This window comes from Equus caballus, chromosome 27 (assembly GCF_041296265.1).
Source record: "Equus caballus isolate H_3958 breed thoroughbred chromosome 27, TB-T2T, whole genome shotgun sequence".
NCBI classification, from domain to species: Eukaryota; Metazoa; Chordata; class Mammalia; order Perissodactyla; family Equidae; genus Equus; species Equus caballus.
Genome location: NC_091710.1, coordinates 17,020,061 through 17,043,621, shown reverse-complemented (window position 1 = coordinate 17,043,621; position 23,561 = coordinate 17,020,061). Strand labels below are relative to the sequence as shown.

Sequence of the window (23,561 nt, the reverse complement as noted above, 5' to 3'; positions counted from 1 at the left end):
TGCTTATCTCAATGCATACAACAAGTGTAATTGGCATCTTGAGTAAAGGTTTCCAGCAGAGACTCAGGATGTGTCCTCTGGGTTGGAATCTCTGATGCCACATATGTAGTGTCTCCAGTTTTCCTCAGTGGACATCATAGGTCCTCTGGGTTAGGGGCTATTTCATTTCTCAACAGACGGTGCTCCTCTTCCTTCATGTTTGGCTTGTTTCAGGTCAAGTCTCATTCCTGAGGAAACATTCATGCAGCCATGAAGGGGCTTATTCTAAAAAAAAACAGTGCTAGATGCAAAGTCTGATTTGATTCAGTAGGAAAGGAGGTGTGAAGCTAAGAAGAGAGTGCCTTGAGTGATCCCAAATAGCAGAAAATAGAAAACAGGTTTTCTTTTGACTCTTGACTCATAGACGATTAAGCTGGTATTAAATGTAGCTTCTTGATCAGGTAACATTACTGGAGAATCTTATTGCCCAAGTTCAAATTGTCATTCTGGTGTAGAGAGGCACCTGAAATATATGTTTCAAGGCAGAGGAAGCATATCATGATTCAAGGCCCAACTAGTAGAGGTTAAATAAATTCACTTAACCTGTCCTGATATATGCTGTTGGAGTGCAAAATCTGAGCCCAGATTGCCAGAGCATTACAGAATTACACATACAGTTGCTCCTGATGATGCTCTGTCCCTAGGGTAATTAGTGTAAACAGTGATGACTGTGTGGGACAATATCACCTATGCCATCCCAACAGTAAATGGAGATTTCCAGGGTTAGAGAAGGAAGTCTGATGAGCATCCCAGGAAAGACTTGTTTGGATGATCAGTAGCCAATGTGTGAGTGAATGTGGACCCATCCTGCCCTCTCCGTTTCACTGCTATACTATTGTTCTGCCCACATTTCTGCAGAGGAAACCCAGGTAAGGTAATGTTGGGGCTTGAGGTATCCAGGAAACGTTTAATGGAAACCAGGGCATCCTCTTGCATTGTCAGATTATTTCCCAATTACTTAAGTCAGAAGATGGTACTGGTCAGTCCATGAGGAAAGCTGCCTGATGAGGCAGAAGAAAACAGTCAGTTGAGGGCTGCAAATCAGAATGGGAAATTATTAGGAAAGTTAAGTGGGGAAGGAATAGAGAGACACATGAATCAGATAGTGGAGAAACTTATGCTACAGAGATTTAGAAAGTAAGCTGTAAACAAATGAGGAAAGAGATAGGGAAATATATGAATTATTTAGTAAAAGGGAAATGTGTGGCGGTCTTGTTGGGGTTGGAATCATAAGGGGGAAGATGGGAAAGTTGGGCTCTTACTGCAGAAGAAGCTGGATTTGAAATAAGAGTGTGAGGTGACAGCAAAAATGATGATCCTAGGCTGCATGAATATGGCAAGAGATGGTAGGCATGACTTCTTTCTTACTGGTCAAATTATACTTTGAAGAATATATTTAGTTATGAATTCTTCACTTTAAATGGTAGGTAGGTAGCGTCTAATGCATGAAGCTCTAGAGATATGTTTAGGAAGAAAAACACAAAGAGGGATATTTTGAGGATCGGTTTAGATTAGATTTTTGAGTGGGGCTTTACCAGGGAGGTCAAACTCTCATTCTTATTAGTATTCATAGAAGAATTAGATAAAGGAGTGATTGGGAAATTTAGCTGGTTAAAAGTTATAATCCTACTTTTATCAGCCTGATCAATAATTTTAAGGCTCTCATGTCTACCAGGACATATTTCTTATTTATTTTTAGGTACATAAATATGGGATATTTGTTATGTGTCAACTTGGCACTCATAGACATTTCTGTAAACTATACTTAATCTTCAAATGATGACAATACTGAGTTATTCTTATACCTAACATGATCCAATTATCAATGTACGCTCAAAAACGTTAACCTTTTACAAAGAAGAGGATATAAAACACACCAAGCTGTTCCCCACACGAACAAGAGCCCTTTTTTGTCTTTGGGTGAAATTCATTCTACTCCTACTCTTGATTCATACTCTACATTTTCTGTCCTGTAACTTAAATACTGAGATATGTAGCTAACTATATGAATATAGCTTATGTTAGAAAAGGGGATGATGGAGGAAAAGAAGACAAAAATATTTAGTTAATATATATGTACAAAACATTCTTATCCGAGTAAGGAAGAAATGCCTATTACTATTAGTTTTTATTTCTGCAGCTGCTCACCTGGTCGTGGCTGGTGTTTATAACTGTCTTCTTTCACTATCCATTCTGCATTCCGTTTGTCAGCAGTTGGTCATGGTCCTTGTCTGGTGTGATGACACAAACCTTCACTCTTGAAAGATCTGGGCCATTAGACGTCCTGTCTGAAATGGGTTCTTGTAGTTTTCCACTGACTTTTCTCACAGACATTTGTGTAGACAGGCCCCCTAGAAAGTCTCCTGCATTGCAGACACGCTCCTCTTACCCCCATGGTCTAGTAGCAACTCAGTTTTTCCTTGTTAGTCAGGATCAGTCACACCAGCCAGTATATAGAACTTCCTTCACCTGTTGATTCAGTGATATGAAGAGCCAAAGTGGCAGTCACGACTCTAAGCAAATGAAATAATTGTTTTCTCACCTGGTGGCATAATTTCTCCTTTTGGACCTAAAATGTCTAAACTACCAGAACCTAAAAGTGCAGACACAGGAAGCAAAAATTTTCTTAGTGGGTCATAGGTATAAATGTCATAGTGAGAGATATCATTGTCAATTCCACCTCTTGATTCCTGGTCCCATGAAGACTTATGACGGAAGAAACAGCACCATAAATTAGATGAGGATTTAGAGTATTTACCACATCCTGGAGGACACTGCCCCGGCAATGTGAGGAGTTGCCAACTAGCTTTGCTGTAACTGAGTCATCAAAAACCCTTTCCACTGTTATATCAAACCAGTAGTTTCAGGATGATTGAGAATACAGAAAGACCGGTGGATTCCATGAGCATGGGCCCATTTCCATACGTTATTTGCTTTGAAATGAGTTCCTTAGTCAGGAGCAAAGCTTCATGGAATACAACTATGGTGAGGAAAGCATTCTTTAAGTCCAGCAGTAGTAGTTTGGGCAGCAGCACTGTAGGCAAAGAAGGCAAATCCATATCCAGAGTAAGTGTCTATTCCAGTAAGAACAACGCACACTCCCTTCCATGATGGAAGCTATGCAATGTAATCAGTCTACCACCAAGTGGCTGGCTGTTCCCCTGGGCAATGATGGCATATCAAAAACTCAGTGTTGGCACCAGCTGTTGGCAGATTGGGACACAGCAGTGTCTGTAACTAGATTGGACTTGGTGAGTGGAAATCCATGTTGCTGAGCCCGTATATAGCCTCCATCCTGGCTTCCATGGCCACTTTGTTTGTGAGTCCATTGGCAGGAACAGGAGTGCCTGAGGAAGACTGTTAACTGACTTCCACAGAATGGGTCAGCACTTGGATAGGAGGACTCATTCTGTGGACAATAGTAATGGGTATTTCTTCCTTGTTTTTATATGAGTATTTGGCATGCTTTTGGTTATGTGCAGGCTAGCTATATCATGTTAGGTGGAAAGATGACTTTGTTGTGTTTATTTTGGGATGAAGTGTGGCTTAAGGAGATGTGCACGTGTACCAAATTGACAGGGGATGGACCCTGTTGGTATTTAATGGGTGGGTGAGGCTAGGATGAAGTACATTTCCCTGGTTTCCCATTTCTGTGTGTTTCTGGTTATGGTGGGCCACAGGAAAGATTCTCAGGGAGATTTAGAGGCAGATGGGAAGCAGCTGTTTTCTGCTTTACAGATGTTGTTCCTGAACAGCTGACTTGCCTCCTGTTTTGAAGCAGCAGCCGGGACTGTGATTGCTCTACCTTTCCCTGGATCCTCCTTTAGCTTCTGTGACTTCTGGGTTACGTGTGTGTGTTCAGCCTCATTAAGAAGGGCCCCAGCTTCCGCAATACCACCAATTCCAAAGGCCACAAGATCTGACATGGGTTTCAGTCTACCTTGTGGAATTACAGCTCAACCTTGTACATTCCAGCTTGCTCTTGATCTACACTTTATACGCACCTTGCCTTGCTGACTGCTTGTCTCATGGACTTCAAGTACCAGCATCAGACACAAAGGTGACAGCCTTACACAGACTGCTTCACCAGCTCTCACAACTGCATAAGGCCAAGTTTCTGTACAATATTAAATGTATGTTTCTATGTATGGTAAATATCTTAGTGGTTCAGCTTCTCTGGTTAAACCCTGACTGATAGAATAAGCCAAAAAAGCAGATCTGTATACTTTTTATATGTTCATTTAATATAAATAAAATTTAGTGTATTTATATAAAAGTATATATATGTGTGTATGTATATTTATAAAAGTATATACATGTGTGCATATTTATTTCCTGCTTAATGAGGAGATACTCTTGTTTTGAAATTTGGCACTTAATAGATCCCAGATATTCTGGAATTTCAGAGTGATCATATTTGGGAAAAGAGATTTGAAATTCTTTTTTTTTTTTTTAAGATTGGCACCTGGGTTAACAACTGTTGCCAATCTTTTCTTTTTTTTTTTCTGCTTTATTTCCCAACCCCCCCACAACCCCGGTACATGCTTGTATATCTTAGTTGCATGTCCTTCTAGTTGTGGGATGTGCGATGCCCCCTCATCGTGGCCTGATGAGTGGTGCCATGTCCGCGCCCAGGATCCGAACACTGGGCCGCCGCAGTGGAGCGCGCGAACTTAACCACTCGGCCACGGAGCCAGCCCCATGAAATTCTTTTTTTAAAAGGGTACTTCAATAATTTGAGCTGATGAATAATTGAAAATAGAAAAAAATTCTCCAAAAATTATTTCATGGATGAAATGTCTTATCGTCAGGTATGCTGAACCACAGTATTTTTGATACCACACTTCATCTCCACTTCCTGTTTCTCCAGGGACTGAGAAAGGGGAGATGTGGCAGAGGAATCAGACCTCTCTGGAAGACTTCATCTTTGAAGGGCTCTTTGATGACTCCCTCACCCATCTTTTTCTTTTCTCCCTGACCATGGTGCTCTTCCTTATTGCAGTGAGTGGCAACGCCCTCACCATTCTCCTCATCTGTGCCGATCCCCGGCTTCATACACCCATGTACTTCCTGCTCAGCCATCCCTCCCTCATGGATCTGATGCTTGTCTCCACAACCATCCCCAAGATGGCTACCAACTACCTATCTGGCAAGAAGTCCATCTCCTTTGTGGGCTGTGCCACCCAGCACTTCCTCTATTTGTCTGTGGGTGGTGCTGAATGTCTTATCCTAGCTCTCATGTCCTATGACCGCTACGTTGCCATCTGTCATCCACTGCATTACTCTGCTCTCATGAAGAGAAAGGTGGGACTCATGATGGCTGTCATGTCATGGTTGGGGGCATCCATAAATTCCCTAATTTATACGGTGATGTTGATGCAATTGCCTTTCTGTGGGCCTTGAAAAATCCACCACTTCTACTGTGAATTTCCAGCTGTTGTGAAGCTGGTATGAGGAGACGTTGCTGTTTTTGAGACCACAGTGTTCATCAGCAGCATCCTACTTCTCCTCCTCCCCATCTTGCTGGTTTCTACATCCTATGCCTTCATCCTCCACAGCCTCATTCAGATGCGTGCAGCTGGGAGTAAGAGAAATGCCTTTGCCACTTGTAGCTCTCACCTCACTGTGGTTTCCCTCTGGTTTGGTGCCTGCATGTTCTCATATATGAGGCCCAGGTCCCAGTGCACTCCATTGCAAGACAAAGTTGGTTCTGTTTTCTACAGCATCATTACTCCCACAATGAATCCTTTGATTTATACTCTCCAGAATAAGGATGTAGCTAAGGCTCTGAGGAGAGTGCTGGGGAGAGATGTTATCACTCAAAGACAGCAATTGGAGTTACCCTGAGTATGGCAATAGAATGGGATAATCTCCTTACAGTGATCTGAGTAAACCTTTAAGAGTTTTCAAGGGTTCAGGTTCCTGATGACTACTACATAAACGAAGTGGTCAGCACACAATTCCAGTATTCTAACTTGGTCGCAGGCATCAAAGCACCACAGAGTACTATCTTACTCCATCTGGGTTGCTATTCCAAAAATACCACACACAGGGTGGCTTAAACAACAAACATTGTTTTCTCTCAGTTCTGCCAACTGAGAAGTCCAATATCAAGCCTTGAAAGTGCTTGACACTCTCTCATTTCCTTTTTATCTCTTTTTAGATGTAAGCATTTCTAAGCATGTTCCTGACTACCCTATCCAAAGCAGTACTCTCCATTCTGTGTGCCCTTCTTTCACTTTGTAGCACTACTTTACAAGATGTTACACAAAATTACTTTACATTATACTTGTCTATTTTACAAGTATGTAATCTCCCTGAGGGCAAGGACTTTACTTTGTGTACTATTGTTTCACCAGAGTCAAGAAAAGAGCCTGACATGAACTAACTGCTCAATAACTATTTGTTGCATGGGTTAATAAATGAAAAGGACCTGGATTATTTTACTGTCCCACATGACATTCAAGGTAATTAATTCAAAGAGCTGAAGATATTATAAAAAGAATACTACAGTGGATAGCTTGGTAAGAATCATTTGTCTCAGCCAGATATTAATCGCGTGTATATGCAGAGGCCTGGCATCCCAGTGAACTTTCCTGGGGTCTAATGGTCTGAGGGATGCCAGAGTGAGGGGCAAATTATTATATCCTGCTTTCCCTACTAGTTAAAAATGTCATGAATCCCTGGGACCATCTTCAGAATAATAACTCTTAAGGTTTGAGAGGAAAGTTATACTGTCTTCAACAACTAAGTATTTTCCCCTGAGAAACAGCTTTTTAGCCATCTGTAATTGGGTGAGCCACCCCTCATGAGCTGGGTGTCATCTTACCCACCTAGCCCTGAGGTTGGATTTACTTTGTAATACTCCAATGACAAGTAGAATTAATTTTTACACAAACTATACCTGGGTTGTTTCTGAAGTCCCAAGAGTGATTCATAAACAGCTAGCTGACAATCCCAGTTAGAGACAGGGGGTTATTCTTCTGCTGCCTCTCCCTCTCTACACACACAACAATGCCCTTGTCAGGAATCCTATAAGATTATTTGAGAACAAAACAATCGAAGCCAACATTATGGATACTTATTCGACGACAGTAAGGGCTATAAGATGGATAAGTTCTATGGATATAGTTTACAGCATAGTGACTATAGTTCACAAAACAGTATTGTATATTTGAAAGTTGCTAAGAGAATAGATCATAAAAGTTCTTCTGACGAGAAAAAATGTATAATGTTGTGAGGTGATCGATGTTAACTAAACTTACTGTGGTCATCATTTCACGATAGATACATAAATTATTGTGTTGGACACCTTGGGTTAATATAATATTATATGTCAACTATATCTAATAAAACAGGAAACAATAAATCTCACCCTTTAATAAAAACAAACAAACAAACACTACAATGAGACACCATTTCATGTCCATTAGGATGGCTATCATTAAAGAAACAGAATGCAAGTGTTGGTGAGGAGGTGAAGAACGTGGAACCCTTGTGCACTGTTGGTGGGAAAGTAAAATGGCGCAACCATTATAGAAAACAGTTTCACGTTTCCTCAAATATTAGAAAATGAAATTACTGTATAATCCAGTAATTCCATAGAATATTCATTTTCCGTGAGAGTTGTTTTACCCCTTAATCCTGGCAGGATACTCCTATCTGGCTTTAGCAGAACCTTATAGCTCTTGGGGCAAAGACATATCCTAGTAGCCCAGCACTAGAAGCCAAGATGGAAAAGATCTCCACAGCCACCATGACCTCCCCCTTGGTGCTGTTATGCACAGGGAGGAAGGTGAGCCAGACCCTACAGAACACCAGCATGCTGAATGTGAGGCACTTGGCTTCCCTGAAATTGCCAGGCAGGCTCCTGGCCAGGAAAGCCAAGGTGAAGCTCATGAAGGCCAAGGAGCCCAAGTATCCTAAGGAAAGGTAGAACAAAACGACAGAGCCCTTATCGCACAGAATTATGGGGAAGGTAGGCTCAGAATGTGCATGTACATCAACAAAAGGGGGAGAGTTTCCCAACCAGAGAGTAGAGAAAGTCAACTGAATCAATGAGCAGATGGGGATGATGGAATTAGGTGCCCCTGACAGGAACCACTGCCTCATCTTTATCCCTGGGGTTGTGAACTTGAAAGCCAGAACTACAGTGATGGTTTTAGCCAAAATGGTGGGAACCACCACAATAAACATGATTCCAGACAACATTTGTTGGAGGATCCAGGTGGAGGGTTGGAATGTCCAATGAAGAGTAAGGTCAGAGGAAGCAGAGGATGAGGGAGGTGAGCAGGAGTAGCTGAGAGCCCAGTTAATACCTTGGACTATGGGTGTGTCGCTATACTTCACAAAAATGCCAAGAACCACAGCTGTGAGGACAGACAGGCAAAGAGCTTCACAGGCAAGTACCATCCCCATAGGATCTCCATAGGCCAAGAAGATCACAACTTTTGAGAGGCAATGATCTCGATCACTATTTGGGTATTGATTGTCTGGACACTTCATACATTGCTTCATATCTGGCAAGAAAAGCATGGTGCCACTAACTTGGGTTCAATGATTCTTAAGAGTCCTCAAAATATTCACATTTGGCCAAATCGATATGATTAGACAACAAATAAAGGAATGCTATAGGGAGAGAAATTCCAAGATAATGGTGTCTATTGTGTTCTCGGTATAACAAAGGTCAAGGAGCTCTAGCCTCACCTCTTTTGTTCATCTTCTGTATGCAAGGGAATTAGTTTTTTCTTAGAAACAAAAATTACTCCTTTTATATCACTTAAATATGGGTAGGGTAGGACATATCCTCGATTCGCTCCCTCAAAAGCAGGCACTTGTTGATAACTTTCAGTGACCTAATTTCCAGAGGTTTGCAGATATAGAGATGGCCAAGATATAACCTGTCACTGAAGCTTCAAAATTACATTTCTGCCATCCAATTTATTGCACACCCATCTCCTATTCGTTCCCACTTCTATTATTTTTGTTCAGATTTGAATAACATCTATTTTAACAAAATAACTCCCTAACAAGTCTTCCTGTCTTCTGTCTTGAATCCCTCTCACCTCTCACCCATTCAATCACACCCATTCATATTTCTATTATTAAATCCATCCACATAATTTCCTTGCTTAAAATATCACAGTTATACTCATCTTCTTCTAGACCACTGATTCTCAAACATTGGTGCATGTTAGAATCACCTGGATGGCTTGTTAAAACAGGTTGCTTCACCCTGCTATCAGGGTTCCTGATTCAGAAACTCAGAATTTACAATTTTAATAAGTTCTCATGATAGGCTGATGCTGTTGGTATAGGTACTACACTTTGAGAACCATCATTCTCGATGGAATCCAAACTCCTAGCAACATAGAAAACGTGCATGATTATCTTGCTTCTAACTACTTTTCCTGTATCACCTTTTTTGAGAGGAGTTGTGTAGTGAGGATAAAAGTACACATTTTATTGTGGATCTGTGGTATTGTAGGCAATTTGCTTGATGTATCACATAATATATCTTTCTTTAATTCTTACAGAATCGTTTGAGGTAGGTGGACAGTATCAACACATTTAGCAGAAGAAAATAATTGAGGCTTAAAGAGCTTGAATAACTCACCTGGGATCTTGAAGGTAGTGAGGGCTGGGCTAGGATCCAGACTTAAGAGCACGGGGCCAGATTAGGGTGAGGGGAATGAAAAACCGGAGGTGCAAAATTTAAGGAAGCACTCACTTTCATGTGCCAACCCTGCCCTTGAATGACCCTGAGAGTGAGTGCCTCCATAAATTTTGTACCCCAGACACCTCACCTACCTTTCCCTAGTCCTGGCCTTACTCAGTACTGTCTGACTCCAAAGCCAGTGATCTTTCCATTACATACCTTTTGCTGACTTTAATGTTCATCACAATCTTTTCTCTTAAAAAGTTGTCATACTCTTAGAATTATAGGATTTATAGATATTTCTGTATTTTGATATTTTTTCTCAAGAGGAATTTCTGAAGATTTAATTTCATAAATTTAATTCATCACTAAAAAGAATTATAAACCAATCTCATTAATGAAAGCCTAAATCCTTAAATAAAATATTAGAAAATATAATCAAGCACAATAAAGAAATGGCACACTACACTCAATTAGGGCTTTTTAAGTGTTTCAAATGGAAAAACTTCAAAGAACACTCAGCTTATAGTGAGGCAGAAATGAGTTCAAGACAGTCCAAATATTGGTATAAATTTTATATTGAATTATAATCAATAAAAACAAACAACAAAATTCCTGAAGCTTTCCTTCTTATTAATTTTGTGGTTTAGTTCAAATTGCGTGAAAATTATCTGTTTCCTGAAGATCTGATGAAATTCCCATGTGAACCTATCTGGACGTAGAGCCTTTTTGGGTGGGTAGCCCTTTGAAATCTTTAAACACTATTAAAACCTTAAAAGAAATCTGTCTTCAATTCTCAAAATGCTCCATTATCCTCGTACAAGTGCATGTAACACATGCTTTCTCTTCTTCCTGGGGCATCATTCTTTCCTTCCACATCTGACTAACTATCAACACCTGTCTCTAGACTGAGCTTGAATCGTCTCACCTGAGTAGCATTCCTTGTCTTTGTAAGGCTTATTGACTCCTTATGTCCCCAGTACATCCTACTTATATTTCTATAATCACTTTTTATACTTTATTGGAATTTTTCTTTACTTTCCTGCTTATATCATTAGGCTGGAGATGTTCGATGGAAACGTGGTTTATTTGAAAGAGAATAAGATTTGGAGTTAGAATAGTATTGAAGTTTGGGCTCTTCCACTTATTAGGGGGTCTAACATTAATCAATTTCATTCATAAAAATTATTAAAAACTTGGAAATAATGTAAGAAGATGACTGAATGTCCTTTCATTGGCATACCATAGCATCGTCTAACCAGCCAACCTAAGGCTTATTCATTTATCTAGAACAATGTATCTGTTTGACTTTATGATTTACTATTTGATTAGAACCCATTGTGCAGTTATATGTTAATCTGTAGATTTCTGTCCAGGAGAAAGATAAAGCAGAGATTACAGTTTTATTGACCTTTAGGATCTTAACCATTTTCTATATAACCTAACAACCTTGATCTAACATTCTTTGGTTGATGTTGTGTTGTCAAATGTGCTTTTACTGATAAACTATATAAACCCCTGTTTCCCAAAAAGGGTTTGTGATTCTTGGAACCACTTTGATCATCTCATTGATTTCCACATTACTTAGTTGAATAAAATATTTGATAGAAGTTTATTTTGTATTTTTGAGGGTCATGGGCTTAACTTTTAAATATTTATAGTCACAGTAAACTCAACTCCCAGAAAAAAAAGGTCATGATGATAACGTCTACCCCCATAAGTATTTTTATGGAAAAAAATGAGTACATATGTATATTCCTGTATTGTAGTCTCTCAGTAACTGGTATTTGTAGCTGGTATTACTTCCTCCTAACATGGTGTATTGCACCCAATAGGCACTCAATATGTTTTTGTTGAATATACATATTGGTGAATACAAACACAGTTACCTATTGAATAACTAATTGACTGATTATCAACAATGAGATGGGACAGAATAACCACACCTTGATCTTCAATAAGCCTAAATTTCTGGGTATTAATTGACATAAAAATGCTGTGTTTCAGTCTGTTTTCCTAAATGTGAGCTATGTAATTTTTAACTTAAACTTTTTATTTTAAGGTAATTGCAGATTCGCATGCAGTTAGAAATAATACAGGGATATCCTGTGTACCCTTTACCCAGTTTCCTCCAATGGTAACATGGCACAGAACTCTAGTACAATGTCACCACCAGGATACTGACACTGATGTTCATTGCTGAAATCTTCCATTTCTTTGCTGAGGCTTTCTATTTATTCATTTGTCTCAAGTGACTTCAAAATTGCTCATTGGAGCATTTTTTATCATAGTTACTCTAAAATATTTATTAGATAATTCTGATATCTCTGTGATCCTCATGTTACCAGCTGTTGGTGTTCTTATTTCATTCAGTCTGAGATCTTACTGTTTCTTGCTATGACGAGTGATTTTTGATGGAAACTGGAGCAAGTTGTGTATTGTGATATGAGGCCCTGGATTTTTTTGGTTTTTGAGGTTCTGGATTTTATTTAAACCTTCTGTTTTATGTAGCTTTGTCTGCTATAGTTCTGGCTGAGAAAGAGTTGGGGACACTGTCTTGTTACTGCAAGGGAGGTAGAAATCAAATTTTTCTACTCAGCCTCTGATGGCACATGATGAGGGAAGATCTCCTCATCTCTTTAGGTTGGTGTAGAAGTTCTGACTCCCTACTAGGTCTCCACGGTTTCCTTGTGGGGGAGCTTGCATGGATGCAGGGCCACAGCTATTGCTGGAGACAGAGCAAGGAATCTAAAGAAATCAGAGGGAAGTCTTGTTAAAATCTGAAAATAGGTTAAAGGATATTTCATATCCGTAAAGTACTTAGAGCAGCGTCTGGCCTTTAGTAGGCGTTAGTAGTGGTTGAATAAATAAATGGATAAATGCATACATAAGTATTAAAGGCTTGGAGGCTGTCCCTGGTGAAACGTGTGAACTGGAATGGATTACAGCCAACTTTGTTTCCTTTCCAGCTTGCAGTTGCTACTGACTGCATCTGTAGCGCTGTGGAATTAGAAAAAATCTCCCTCGACTTCGCTGCTCTTGGGAAAAGAATCTAAGGCTGTCCAAATTATCCCAGGGAAATAAAAGCCTTTTCAGTAGCATAGTAGGGTTAGGCTTATTTCACATGTATCGTTTATGTTTGTTTGTTAAGTATTTGTTGGTAACCTTTTTTTTTTTTTTTTTTTTTGCAAAGCTGCTCGGTTAGAAAAAGCAGATTAGCTATGGAATGGTTCAGACACAGAGAAAAGTAGAGAGTCGTGTAAGCAGAGCACGCCATTCCTTGACTCTCTGTCGAGAGCTTTTGTGATTCCAGCTGCTCTCTGCCTCAGACACCGTGCCCTCTGCGTGTGCAATCATGGAAACAGTGCAGGGTCTGGAACCGTGGAGGATCTAAGGCAGTACAGTCATGCCTTGCTTCACAGTGGGGATAATTCCTGAGGAGTGTGTCATGGTCAGGCAATCTCGAGACTGTGCAAACACCACGGAGTTCCTAAACCTAGATGGCAGAGCCTCCTACACACCTAGGCCATATGGGACTAATCTGATGGGACCCCCGTTGTTGACTGAAACATCCTGATGTAGGGCATGACTGTACTTCCCAACTCCAAGGGCACGGAAGTGTAGCCTGTGGGGCTTTTGAAAAGAACAGAGACGCTCAAGGCCTACTCTGGACCCACTGACTCAGAATCTACTGGGATAGTTCCCGGCTTTAAAGACCAGACATAGTCCTCCTCTGCAGACATCTCCTCAACGGGTTTTCACACTGGGTGTTCCCTCATCTGAAAAAACAGGCCAAGAGATTGTGCGGATCCATAATTAGTGTTTTAATACAGTTTGCAGGACTCAGTGTTTTTCACGTTCTGTGATAGTGGGATCTGCATCTCCACTGTAATGTGTTAAACCTTTAAATCTTGTCCAAAAGTCATGTCATTACATAGAGAATCCTTATGTGAATTCCAGGCAGATTGCCATCTTTCTGCTTCCGCCTCCTCACCCTTAAAATGGGGAGAATAACGGTAACCTGCCTTTCGGATGTGAGGATTAAATGATGCAGTTGGTGCAAAGCGGTTAGCACAGGATCTGGTGGTAAGTGAAGCCTTCAATCAATTATGATTACAGTAGTTTTGATTTCCCTCCAGTCGGAATATAATTTAGTTGAAGTTAGTGGCTATGTCACAGCTGTGTCTCAGGCTGGTGTCTGCCGCCCTGAGCTAAACCATAAAAGTCCCTAGAATAACTTTTCAAAAGCCTGTTAGCCTCTTGAGGCTCCTACACTTCTTTATTTTATTTTATTTTATTTTATTTTATTGCAGTAACAGTGGATTCTAACATCATATAGCTTTCAGATGTCCTTTGTAATATCTTTCGAATTCTGTGTAGATTACCTCGTGTTCACCACCCGAAAACTAATTATAGTCCGTCACCTCACATGTGAGCCTCATCGCCCCTTTTGCTCTCTCCCCTCCCCCCTTCCCCTCTGGTAACCACCAATCCAATCTCCATTGCTCTGTGTGTGTTTGTCATTGTTTTTAACTTCTACTTATGAGTGAGATCACACGGTGTTTGACTTTCTCCCTCTGATTTATTTCACTTCACATAATACCCTCAAGGTCCATCCAGGTTGTCACAAATGGCCGGATCTCATCATTTCTTAGGGCTGAGTAGTATTCAATTGTGTATACATACCACATCTTCTTTATCCATTCTTCCCTTGATAGGTAGCTTCCTAGGTAGCTTCCAAGTTTTGGCTGTTGTGAATAACGCTGCGGTGAACCTAGGGGTGCATGTGTCTTTCTGCATTGGTGTTTTCAAGTTCTTTGGATAAATACCCAGCAGTGGGCTAGCTGGATCATCTATATGGTAGATGTATTCTTAGTTTTCTGAGGCTACTCCACACTGCTTTCCATAGTGGCTGCACCAGTCTGCACTCCCACCAGCAGTGCAGGAGAGTTCCCTTCTCTCCACATCCTCCCCAACACTTGTCTCTTGTCTTGTTAATTAGAGCCATTCTGACCAGAGGAAGGTGACATCTCCTTGTAGTTTTGACTTGCATTCCTCTGATCGCTAATGATGTTGAGCCCCTTTCCATAGGCCTGTTGGCCATCCGTATACCTTCTTTGGAGAAATCACTGCTCAGATCTTTGGCCCGCCTTTTTAATTGCGTTGTTGATTTTTTGTTGTTGTTGAGATGTATGAGTTCTTTCTGTATTTTGGATATTAACCCCTTATCCGATATATGGTTTGCAAGTATCTTCTCCCGGTTGTTAGGTTGTGTTTTGGTTTTGTGGATGGTTTCCTTTGCCGTGCAGAAGATTTTTTTGACTTTGATGTAGTCCCATTTGTTCCTTTTGTATTTTGTTTCCATTCCCCAGTCAGACGTGGTAGTTGAAAATAGGCTGCTAAGACTGATGGCAAAGAGCATACTGCCTATGTTTTCTTGTAGACGTTGCATGGTTTCGGGTGTGACATTCAAGTAAAAGCCAAGGGAGGAGGCTGCAGTTCGCCGAGAGCGAGCTTGGCGGGGACCCTGCGTCCCTGTCAGCGCACCTTGCGGCTCCTCGAAGGTCGGAAGCAGCGTGTGGGCGGGGCCCCAGAAGTTCTCCCAGGAGGGTGTCCCTGTCCCTGTGGGCAGTCCACCGCCGGAGGGGGGGCGGGGCAACGGCCGGGCAGCGTGTGGGCGGGGCCACAGGAGTTCTCCCAGGAGGGTGTCCCTGTCGCTGTCCACAGTCCACCGCCGGAGGGGGGGCTGGGCAGCGGCCTGGGAGCGTGGGGGCGGCGGCGCGCACGGGGAGCGCGCGGCTGCTGGGCCGCCGTCCTGGGAGGCGTGGGAGGCGTCGGCGAGCCGCGCCTGCCTGCCCAGAGCCCAGCCCGGCGTAGTCCGGCCGCGCTCTGCTGCTCTCTCCCGTGCCGGGCTCGTCCGTTCCCCCGGCGTCCGTGGACGCCGCTCCGTGTCCCCGCTGGGCACAGCAGCCCGGGCCCTCCACAGCCACGGCCACTAGCCTGAGGAGGCCCTCCTTCAGCTCCCGCTCTTCCTGCTCACCGGACACGGACGACCAGGGCGCCCGCGAAGAGGATGCCATCTGGGAGAGGTACCTGGGGGCGTGGGCCTGGGGGCTGGTGGGAGGCGAGCGTGTCCCTGAGGAATAGGCTTGTGCGCCGAGAGGTGCCCGTCAGGTGGCGGGACAGCTGAGCGGCGCGGGGAGCGAGGGGGTCTCTTCGTGCGCTTCACGCGTTCATGGAACGGGAGGTGTGTGCCGGGCACGGGGCCAGCCTGGGGGTGCGGTGCCCGGGAGTCGGGCGCTGAAGTGGCACCCGTTGTCGTGGCTTCTTGGAAGGACAGACGCGAAGTCGCTAACGACACTGGTCTCCATGCGTTCTGAGGAGTGCAGGTCTCCTTCTTTGAGAGGCTACGTTCCGTTGGGGTTTTCATGAAGCCTGTTGTGCACCTGAAGCTCAGGCCGGTTCAGGGGAAGTGGCCTGTCGAGGGCCACATCATATTTGTGTGCAGAGCCAGTGCTTTCCAAAGCCCTTGACGGTGTGGAAGTCTACCTGTTAGGGGTGCAGTGGGGGCTGTCAAGGGAGCGTTGTGAGCACAGGTATGTGTCCCACACTTGAAAGTATGGCAAAGAAAGCGTGAGGCGCGAGGGTGCTGCGTTCGTTCCCTCCTTCCACAGAAAGTCTGGAGAGTTGACTTTGGGACAAGTCCTTCCTTTCCTCTGGTCGGCGTGTGTTCAGTGGTCTGGACACTTGAGGAGCAAGACTGACAGAGTGTTTGACGTACTGGACCTCCCAGCCTGGTTGGAGAGGATCATGTGGAATTTGACTTTCTCCCTCTGACATATTTCACTCAGCATAATACCCTCAAGGTCCATCCACGTTGTCACAATTGGCCGAATTTCATCATTTCTTATGGCTGATTAAAGTCAATAAATTTTTATTTAGGGAATTTTACATATAATTCCTTCCACTGCCCATCAAGCTTACTTTAGTTCCACCAAAATTTGAGTCAAGATTCATCTACGCAACAGCCCTTTTCCAAAGACCCTATGCTTTTTTTTTTAGATGAAGTATATCTGATATATAACGTTGTGTAAATTTAAGGTGCATATGTTAAGTTGGTACATATTATAATATGATTCCCTTAGAAAAGGAGGAATTTAAAAAATGCAGTGAGAACACTGTTATATCAGTCAATGGAAGTTTTACCATTCTGTAATGAATGTAGAGAACTCTTTAAGAATACTTGTAATAAGCATTTCTAAGAATGATAAAAAAGATAAAAATAAATAAACAAATAAATATAACCCATGTTTAATCCACAGTTGTCATGTTAGTCAGCCGACAATTTTTTAGTTGAGTTTATTTTATCTCCACTTGAATATGGATATACTGATGACACACTTCAAAAATGTCCCACCTAGAAACTTTGGGAATTAATTTCTTCAAGAAATTTACTTTAGGGTCTTCTAAATATGAATTAAGTTCAAATCATATTCACTCCTAAGCTTCCACACCAAAAAATAGTACAGATATTTACGATACTGTCAATACCTAAGATTAAAAAAAGTCAACTATTGGGTCTTTTATACTTTTAGGAACTCTGTATTGTAGTTCTTTCCCACAGATCTAACAAATAGTTCTGTGAGTAAAGCAAACCACATAGTTGCTTGACAAGCCATTTCCAATAGTGTGAGTCTACAGAAAAAGCCCCATTGGATAGACCTCAATTCAAGATTTATATTTTGCCATTCTGTCTTAACGTCTCCCATAATGAAGTGCTCCCATGGTTCACACTTGTACTTAGCCCCAAAGTCCTGCAATTTCTCATGCATTTCATTTTATCCTAGAGCAAGAATGTACATTCTTGCTTAGACTTTCTTGCAGCTTTCCCCTGGTTAGCTGGTTGGAAGCAATAAGGGGTGTAGGAGGAAGCCCACGAGGAAAGCAAATACCATTGCATAACAATTTCTTCAAATAAGGTAATGGCATGGTGTCTAGGCTAAGGAAGACTGTTCTTTCCTCTCTTTCAAGGGAGAGGAAGCTGCTTACAATAATAAAGAGGATGCAAGATAATTTGTGATTTCATGGTTTTCACCCTGCCCTGCACAATTATGTCTGTCTAGATCTCAGAGCCCCACTCTTTTCTTATCAGAATACTGACTTCAACAAAAAATTCCTAGTTAGGTTGCATGTTCAGTCATCTTTACAGTTCTGTCATCTTTATTATAAAATCCTGGACAAAAATTAGACCAGAATTTCTGTGGGCAGGAGAAGTGGCGACAGTGGGCATGGAAGCTCTGTGTTAAAAGTATGTCCACAAGATATATTAGATAGAGTGTATCTCGGGAGGCACCTAAATTGGATCCAATATACACCCCTTTTCATAATTACTTTGTCTTGAAATAGAAGACATCAAGTAAAACTATGCCAACTGGAAATGACTATTTTGCAAAGCTTACAAGAGCAGAATCAAACTCCAGCAGCTGTGACCAATAATAAATGCTTGAGATGAAGTAGCCTTGAAATTCATAGAATCTGAAAAAAGTGATGTATATATGTCACTAGAGTTTATTGTGGAATTCAGAGTTTTACATTCCCACACGGAGAAATAGATGCTCATTTTCTCAAGCTAAAGAAATTCTAAAGTTCCTGGTACAATAAAATTAATATAAAACTAGTAATCTTAATATAATTAAGTAATTTATAAATAGAGATAGAAGTTCCAAATAAACAAAAATACTCCTTGAATTTTCTTTATGGATAAAAATAAAAACAAGAATAGAAATTGAAATCAGAAGATTCTTACTGTTCATACAATTAGTCTGTGGTGCTGATGGATGGTGACAAATGGTGATATCCATCTCCATTGCATAAACATAGTTTTCATTCAAATATCTCAGTCTCATTCAAATTACTCTCTTTTCTGGATTATATTAAATCTAACTAAAATAATTCATATCAGTGATGTAACTCTTCTGCTCCAAAGCCTAAAAATCCTCCTCTGGTTACAATATTATTTCTTTAATCAATTCTTATTTTCAAGTTCCCTACTGTCAACTGCATATACTCTTCTAGGCCATATAAATATATCCATATTAATTTGGGCCATCTATGCCATAATCATAAGAACCTCATCTTATGAACAAATTATTATAATTGGGATGACTCAAGAGAAAACTTAAAACTTCCCCAAAATTAGAATGGATCATTTTAGAAGCAAAAAGTAATTTTTACAAACAGAATAATATTGAGTATAACCTAAATAATCAGAACCTTCCTAAGATAAAAAAGACTCCTTCAGAAGGGTGACTGTTCTTACAGTGTTCTGTCACTCTTCTAGAAGGATCTTAGTAAACATATGGTAACAATTCAAAGTATAACCACAGGACATAGAAGAGAGATTATCTACATTACGTGTCTTGTCCTTTACAACATGAAGTTTCTATAATTATTTGAATCTGGTGCTTTCTTTGAGTCAGGAAGAACAACCAAGTTGAAGGTTCATGATAGACATTATGATCCCACAGTATTTAATAAATGAACAGTTTGGAGGAACCCTTGCCAGGCTGTGGATATAAGCATATAGAAGTGTAAGAATAAATAGAGAACACAAAGAATCAATATGAGGAAAGGCCGAGATAATACTAGATCACAACACAGTGCTATTAGGCAGGCAAGAGAGGCAGAGTAAAGCATATGTCTTACATGACTGTTTCTAGCTGGGGCTGTCTCTATTTCTATATAAAATTGACTCAATGCTAATCAGTATATGTGTTCATATCGCCTATCTTCTTGAAGAAACTAATTCTTATGCCCCACGTTAGGATAATGTTAACTCTGCAATAAGAGGACAATATTCTCTATGGACTTTTTTGATCAATCCTAATGATAAAGAAAATTTGAAACTTCTATTCATCATTTGTTACCTGAGATCAACTTCGTGTTCCATATTTTCCTCAAGGCATTTTTCACTTCTACATTTCTCAGTGTATAAATCAGAGGATTGAACAAAGGTGTTCCAATTGTATAAAACACAGCTATCATCTTGTCCATGGAGAAGGTGGTTGCAGGCCGTGTGTATATAAATATGCAAGGACCGAAGAACAAGATGACCATGATAACGTGAGAAATGCAGGTTGAGAGGGCTTTTTTCCTCCCTTCAGCACTGTGGTTTCTCAGAGAATGCAAGGTGATAACACAGGAGAACATCACCATGACAAAACTCACTGTACAAATGGCCCCACTGTTAGACACCAAGAGTCGATTGACCACATAGGTGTCTGTACAGGCAAGTTTCAACAAAGGCTGCAAGTCACAGAAATAGTGATCCATCACATTGGGACCACAGAAGGGTAAACTCAAGGCCAGAAAATATGAGCTGAAGAATGTACACAGGACCCCACCCAGGCTACAGTCACCAATCCACCACAGACTTGATGGCTCATGATGATCATGTGATGTAGGGGCTTACAGATGGCCACAAAGCGGTCAACAGCCATGATAATTAGGATGAAGATCTCCCGGAAGCCAAAGAAATGTGATGAAAAGACTTGGATCATGCACTCATTGAAAGAGATAGTGGTCTTCCTCAAAAGGGCATCCACAACCATTCTAGGTCCTATGGATGTAGAGAGGAAGGTATCAGATAAAGATAAGTGGAAAAGGAAGAAGTACATTGGACTTCCAAGTACCCGGCTGGTCTTGATGGTAGCAATAATCAGAAAGTTACCCAGCGAAGTCCCCAAATAGATAAGTAAGAAAGTGACAAACACTATTTTCTTCCTAACAGGTTCCTGGGTTAACCCAAGCAGAATGAACTCAGTCGCATTATTATTCAGCTGCATGATTTCTTGAATGAGAAGAAGGAGTGTGAAACGGTTCATCTGTAAAATATAAGTGAATTAATTCAGGGTTGTATGTGTAACATATAGTGTGATATATGATGTTATGGAATATTTGAAGAAAAATAAATGTTCCTTATCATGGGCATTTTAGCTGTTGCTTCTTAGTAACTTACCTCAACACTTTGTTCCACAGTTTGTAATGTGGCTCCATTTTATTATTAAATTAATTATTTTTCCATATTTAATAAATTGACATCCATGTTTGGATGGTGTATCTCTTGGGATTTTGGATATATCTGACTACTTTTGGAAGCTCATAATACAAATGGAAAATTATACCCCAGCCCCAACCCATGAAGAGTATCTTCTTTACACATATATTTATCATTGCATATTTGTTACACATAATTCTAGAAATGTCTATTTTTTAATATATATTATGCATCCCTTCACTGGATGCTAATTTCCAGATATTAGAGCTTGAAAAGAGAAACAGGAAGTACTTATATCCTCTAAATAATATGATGTTACCTTGTGGTGCTCTTATGATATTTAGTCTTTGATATATACTAATGTAGAGAAGTGAATATTCTTTAATAGTTGGCAATATCTCAAATATCCTTATTTCTATTTTTTCCTTTTTCCCATTTCTGAAAGACATCCCTTAGAGGACCCAAAGTCCCTAAGGTTGCATAAAAATGAAAGAGGGGTGTTATAACTCAACAGTTCTTGTTTTCATAATTCAGGTGTTTAACTTAAACATTTTACATCTGAAGTGATTTTGGGAGGACACCACACACGCTGTTCATGTAGGATCAGATGGTGGTTGTAATCTCCGGTAGAGTTTGTATTATCCAAGCACCTGAAAACTCCTTTGTTCTTGTAACAAACTAGAGATTCAGAGGAGGGGAGGAGATATAATTTTAGACAACAAGAGTAGTGGACAGTCAGTAACACTTCATTCAATTTATTTCTGTCCTGGCTGAGTCACTGATGATTTAACTTTGAAATTTAATTTATTTCAATGAATATTTCTCTTTTTTCAAACTTAGAAAGGAATACTATCACTGCCTTCACTTCTAAGAAGAAAACTTTTTATCTACATCATTCTTTTCAAGATAATTTTGAAAGGGACTATATGCAAGTAAAAAGTTTGGAAGGTTTACGTATCTCATTGTGTTCCACTTCAATCCTTCAATACACTGTCTTGAAAGTTGTAAGTGGCCAAAGCACAGACTATGATAGAGTAAACAGATGCAAATTTCCCTTATACATCTTTTCCTCTCGCTTGGTAAGCTTTCTTCTCCTGAGCCCACTTGAAATATACCTTATGTTCCTCCAAATCAAAAACTACTCTCAGGAAAGTGTCTGATGAAGTAATTTATATTAGGATACAAAGATTTTTAAAAAACTCTCTTTGCACAATGAAACTTTTGACAAAGATCTTCAACTATGAGGAAACTGATCCTTAGTATCTTAATCAAAACCATAAGCTCATTCTTTCCTTCTTAATTTGAAAGAGTGACCCATCATGAAATATTTGTACTTGGAATTAAGTCCCATAATTGTGGCCACTTCTTTGAGTGTATGACTTTTGATTTGTGCTATCAACCCAATTAGTATGTTCATTTCTAGAACAAGTTTATTTTATTTTATTGTTTTGCTAAGTAATATTTGCCCTGAGCTAACATCTGTTGCCAATGTTACAGGTATCTTTTTTTTGTTTGAGGAAAATTGACATTGAGCTAACATGTGTGCCAGTGTTCCTCTATTTTTGTATATGCAATGCTTCCACAGCATGGCTTATGAGTCGAATAGGTCCAGGATCCAAACCCACAAACCTGGGCCACTGAAGTGGAGTACGTGGAACTTTAACCACTTGGTCATGGGGCTGGCCGTAGGAACAAGTTTATTTATACATCTGGACATATATTGTTTAAGATAACTTAAGAATTATAAATACATATATTTTCATTAACTTATTAATAATTATGAGTTCTCATAGATATTTAGTCAGCAGTTCAATCAATAGTCTCCTTCCTTCTTAGAATGTTGCTTCATTTCTAACTACTTCAACTGTCCCAAAACTCCAGGACCCAACTGCTAAGAAACATCTCGTGGCCTTCAGTGACTGCTTTATGATAAAATAAATTCTCTCTCCTGTTCCCTAAGGGCTTCTCTGATAGCTTTTCTTATAATATTACATAATATTAGTTAAATTCACTTGTATGCGCTCTCTCTTTAGCTTCCTTTTTGGAATAAAAATCTTTGAAAATTAGGTATTCTCCACAGTTCAAAACTCAATGTCTTGTACAATGTAGGTGCTGAGTAAATGTTTTTAAATTGAACCTTCTCAATTACTTCTTAATATATTTATCTGATTGGTTTAGTGCTATTCTGATTACAAAATGCATTCACATCATTAATCTTCTGTGGCCTTCTATTATGCATGGTAGGCAGACAAACATACTCCCAATTTATAAATTCAGAAAAAAATACTGAGATGAATTTTAAATAACTTAGTAAATCATCTCCACAATCTGGAGTAGAAGATGGTGTAGTCTGAACAGCACCACATGGCCATGCAAGATTTGAGACCCTGACACCCATAAAAATGATCATCTTAGCATTTAACCATTTTTTATCATGAATCCTTGGCCCTTAAAGAATATGAGAGCCTTGACATTTTTCATATCCTCCTGATATTGGTTATGTTTTTGTTCATGTCTATGTGGATGATCATATGTAGATTTTTTCCAGAGGTGTGTTAACACCTTTCATCAGGTTCTCAAAGGAATCTGACACAAAAAATGGGTAACAGTGATCTGAAGACAACACTAATAAAATAGCACAACTTAATAACTATTGTACTTACCTGAAACAAGTTTAGCCAAACTTAGCATGGCTAAATTTGTCAAAACAATAATAAACAATGTGTTGGATGGGGAGGTAACAGAAAAGAGCCGAAAGAAAAGCAGAGAGATAAAGGTGGAAAATAGATGAGAGTGGAATAGAGTGTT

General features: G+C 40.2%; 1 long non-coding RNA gene, 1 other non-coding gene and 2 pseudogenes across 2 annotated transcripts in view; 2 read left to right on the top strand and 2 right to left on the bottom strand.

Moving 5' to 3' along the window:
* Positions 4,927–5,877, top strand: OR2AE1GP (olfactory receptor family 2 subfamily AE member 1G, pseudogene; annotated as a pseudogene).
* LOC138921105 (uncharacterized) overlaps positions 15,437–23,561 on the top strand; it is a 72,356-nt gene continuing 64,231 nt past the window's right edge. Inside the window, exon 1 of the long non-coding RNA XR_011433388.1 lies at positions 15,437–15,786. This is a non-coding gene — a long non-coding RNA (uncharacterized lncRNA). The remainder of the gene's footprint in view (positions 15,787–23,561) is intronic.
* Positions 17,296–17,425, bottom strand: LOC111772058 (small nucleolar RNA SNORA18). Its single transcript, XR_011433430.1, has one exon. It is a non-coding gene; the product is annotated as a small nucleolar RNA SNORA18 (small nucleolar RNA).
* Positions 19,613–20,541, bottom strand: OR4C258BP (olfactory receptor family 4 subfamily C member 258B, pseudogene; annotated as a pseudogene).